The sequence below is a fragment of the Palaemon carinicauda genome, chromosome 1, assembly GCF_036898095.1.
Source record: "Palaemon carinicauda isolate YSFRI2023 chromosome 1, ASM3689809v2, whole genome shotgun sequence".
Lineage (NCBI taxonomy): Eukaryota > Metazoa > Arthropoda > Malacostraca > Decapoda > Palaemonidae > Palaemon > Palaemon carinicauda.
This window is the reverse complement of record NC_090725.1, coordinates 300519265-300524264: the sequence shown is the minus strand read 5'-3', so window position 1 is coordinate 300524264 and position 5000 is coordinate 300519265.

The following is a 5000-nucleotide window of genomic DNA, read 5'->3' as shown; positions in this document are numbered from 1 at the left end:
CCTCATCTCATACTTCTTAATTCAACTCCATCATCACGTCAACTCCGGGAGTGATCAACGTCTCAAAAAGATATAAACTCGTCCATGTCAGGGGGAGTAAACAAACAATGTTTAAGCCAAGTGGGAGGATGGTCACATAACTGGTTTCAGCTAACTGTCACTGAGACTATTTATATGCCTTATCCAATCCTCTTGGTATGCACATGATGATGTTCTTTCTGCTTTTACTGTTTACTTAAAGATTTTTTTTTTTTGGGGGGAGGGGGGAGTAAGTGGCCTTTAAAATCTACATCACACAAGAGTGCGTTTTCTACTCTTGTTGCTATTACAACTTCAGTGCCCCAAGGATGACATAAATGACAATTATTAAATTCGTCTCATTTATACATACACACACCCACACATACACACACACACACACACACACACACACACACACACATATATATATATATATATATATATATATATATATATATATATATATATATATATATATATATACTGCATATATATGGGGTTTGCCCAGTTTTCACCACACGCCGGTCACAACAGATTGGTGATGGTGGGAGACTTTAGTCTGATTGCTCACAGCAAACCAACCTAATACCACCCTGACTACTACAGCTTTGCTGATCATGGCGATAAGCAAACCCTTTCACCAAGTTAAGGTATTCCCACTCAGAAAGGGATTATATATATATATATATATATATATATATATATATATATATATATATATATATATATATATATATATATATATATATATATATGTATATATATATATATATATATATATATATATATATATATATATATATATATATATATAATGATAAATGTGTGGCAAGAAAATAATCTTTAATAATAATTATTCTAAACCTAAAAATAATAAACAATTATCAATAAATGGCTCTCAAAGGAAGAGTGAGAAATGTGGATGAGGAGACGGGGGGGGGGGAGTAGGAGGGGAAATATTCCATATTTAGAGAAACAAAAATTAAATATATAAAAAAAAAATTGAGAAATACCCAGAAACCAAATTGAACAATAAAATTATTCTTTATATAGCAAAGAGTATGTGACGAGCATTTCTTAATTAAGACTCGTTTTTCTTTTATATTTTAAATAAATGATGTACGTCAAATGGTTTAGAAAACGGTTTTGCAACTATTGTTAAAAGTATTCAAAATTTGTATCTTAAAAATTAATATGCAGATGAACTTCGAAATAAAACAGATTATAAGATAATCCTTAAATTGTATCATGCACTTGATCATTAAACTCAAGACAAACTGTATTGATGAAAAGTTATTTAATGTATAAAAAAAGAAATGAAAATAACTAAATGAATCTGTTCTCACACACAATCCCACAAGAGCTGAGAGAATAATATATTTTGTCTTCAAAGAATTCTTCCTCACTTCTATTTATCTGTTTACTAATTAATCTTATTTTACTTTGCTTCATCCACCGAACATCAATAATAGCCAAAAAATGTATGGAATTGACATTTCATTGGCCAAAGTTACAAGAATGATCAAATTCGAATTTTTAAAAGATGAATTTCAATTTCAATTTTATTTTCATCAACTGAATAATTCAAACTACACAGTAATGAAATGCATAAGGAAATAACAAGTAAAAACGTAGCCAGTTAAACCAACCATTCTAGCTTTCTTTGTGAAATCAAGAATGCTACGTAACTACAAATAGATTTATTATAAAAAAAAATCATTGAACTTATCAAATAAATTCATCACCACTAACATAAACCAAGGCTTCCACAAAATGACTACGGTTGAAAATCGGATGGGAAACTATAGGTGCCAATAATTCTAATAGCAAAGTCTCCCAGAAGGCTTTTGATGGATAGATAACACAAGTGAATGGAAAATTTAGTTGGTTTACAATAAAAGAAGAAATACCGAAGCCGTTTTTTTTTTTTTTTTTTTTTTTTTTTTTTTTCCCTATAGTGTAACCTAATAGTGGAAAAAAAAGCTTCATACTAGAATTACTGTGAATGTGAATCACAGCCTCTTTTGAAAAACCCTCTCCATTCTAAACAATTTAATATTCTCTATGCAAGACGTTGGACACCATTGTTCTCGACATTGCTGTTAATGCAAATTATGCTGTTCCGTTGTGTACTTTATTTTTCGTATTATTTTTGGGCCCTGGATAATTAATTTTCCTTTCCTTTGGCAAGTTGTGGAATGATCTTCCTAATCGGGTAGTAGAACTTCAAAAGTTCAAAGTTGGAGCAAATGTTTTTATGTTGACCAGGCTGACATGAGTCTTTTTAGAGTTTATATATGACATATATGTTTCTGACGTTGTTAATAGTTTATATATGACATATCTTTTGACGTTGTTACTGTTTCTAAAATGATTTATTGTTAATTTGTTCTCATCATTTATTTATTCCCTTATTTCCTTTCCTCACTGGGCTATTTTTCCCTATTGGGGCCCTTGGGCTTATATCATCTTGCTTTTCCAACTAGGGTTGTAGCTTGGCTAGTAATAATAATAATAATAATAATAATAATAATAATAATAATAATAATAACAATAATAATAATAATAAAGCGAAGGATGATACCATAAATGTACCCTGTATCTCATTTCAACAAAGCAGGATAAAATCAGGGAAAATATAAAATAAAGACTTAAAAAAGGTGGGTCTTATAAACACTTTTCTTCTTAGCTATGGCTCATTCTCGCTGCCTTTCTAGTTTCTAAGCACCAATACTTTGTTAACTACACTGTTAGAAAAACCGTAATTTTAATCTGAAAATCTCCGTAAAAATATACTGTTCTCAACCGTATTTCAGTAAAATACAGGCGACCGTAATTTTACCTTACTTTTTCATTACCTTTTACGGGTTGGTGACCGTGATATCACTCATTTACGTCAATATATCCGTTTTTAAACAGGTAAAAACTCTGGAATAAATCTTGCCAAACTTTTACCGTTTTTAATGCAAATTTTTAACTGTAAGCAAAACTAGTTTCTATTCAAACACCATCCAATTTCACCAATCTGCTCACCATAATTAAACGCCTTGAGCATCTACTTTCTCCAGTATTTTTCAAGAAATTTATATATAAAAATGTCACTAAAACCAATAAAAACATAATAACTAATCGTCATATGACGCATGAGGAAAAAAGAATTTAAAACCACTCTTCCTTGAAATTAAGCTTTTCTACCGGATCGCGACCTACTTTTGATACAAGGGATTTTCACTTTTATATTTTGTGTATCATTTATATTTAATAATGTTAAACAAAGACCGGGAGATAAAGATTTCAAGCTTAAACAAGGTCAACTATTATTATTATTATTATTATTATTATTATTATTACTATCCAAGCTACAACCCTAGTTGGAAAAGCAAGATGCTATAAGTCCAAGGGCCCCAATAGGGAAAATTAGCCCAGTGAGGAAAGGAAATAAGGAAATAAATAAATGAAGAGAACAAATTAACAATAAATTCTTCTAAAAAAGGCAACTACATCTAGGAGTTTAGTTTTTTCCATTCTTATGCGGTGAAAATAAAATATATTGATATATACATACGCATATGCATACATACATAATACAAACATACATACACACACATATATATAACACACGCACACACACACACACACACACACATATATATATATATATATATATATATATATATATATATATATACATATATCATAAAAAACTAATCTTTTTCACTAATTAAGTCATTTGATATACATAAGGGTTAAACTTCACTGGATCTAATAAGAATATACTAATTTATGTTTATTGCATCCAGGGAATTTATAATTTATATCTCATTTACAAAATATTTTGTAAATGGGATAAAAAATATAAATTGTAATATGTATGTATATATATATATATATATATATATATATATATATATATATATATATATATATATATATATATATATATATATATATATATATATATATATATATATATATGCATATTTACATAGCCTACATATTACAATTTATATTTTTCATCTCATTTACAAAATATTTTGTAAATGATATAAAAATCATAAATTCCCAGCAGACAGAAGTATTAACTGATATTACTTTCTGTAAATGTCATTTCATGAACAACAAAGCACAAGACAACTGTAAAATGTCTATTATCCTAATAACTCTCATCTACTATTCCCTATATACTACAATACGATTAATTGGACTTACGATCGTTTTATCCCTTCAGATATTCAATTTCCCCCAAGAATGTATTTATGTTACTCATGCATTGAACAATAAAGAGACTTTATCATTCTGCGTATCATTTTAATCATTTTAATTTCGAATGGTTTGTACAATTTCATTTCTTTCGTTTAGATAATGTATACCTGATAATCTCCCCTATCTAATAAAGAGCAAGTCTCTGGCTACATATATGAATATATAAGTAGATGAATATATATATATATATATATATATATATATATATATATATATATATATATATATATATACACACATACATATATACCCTGGTGACATGGAGTGCATATGCGTGTGTGTAATCAAATCATATAATTCATATACATCTCAGTTCAAACTCCCAGTTTTAAACATAAAATACTATTATTTACCATCAAGATTTCTTCTTCTGAATAAGAATGCTTAATACATAGTATGACATTCAACAAGTACAAGGAGAAAATTATTTTCAGCGTTTGTTGTTGTGACTGATCCTGGTTTTTCCAAGGAAGGATCAAACTTGTCCTGAAATCCCAGGAGACTGAAAACATCCTTAACTAAGAAATCCTACTTTGAATATAAGCACAGATAATAAGGGCAATATCCTAGTAGAAGCAGATAAAACACCATTATTATTTTTCACTCAAACAAAAAAACGATTAGCCTCTTAAAGGTTTAAAGGTCGCTCATGAATGGCAGAGGCAAGGGATAGTGACGTGGCCCTATCAAGTAGGACATTGCCCTAAAGCCTGACC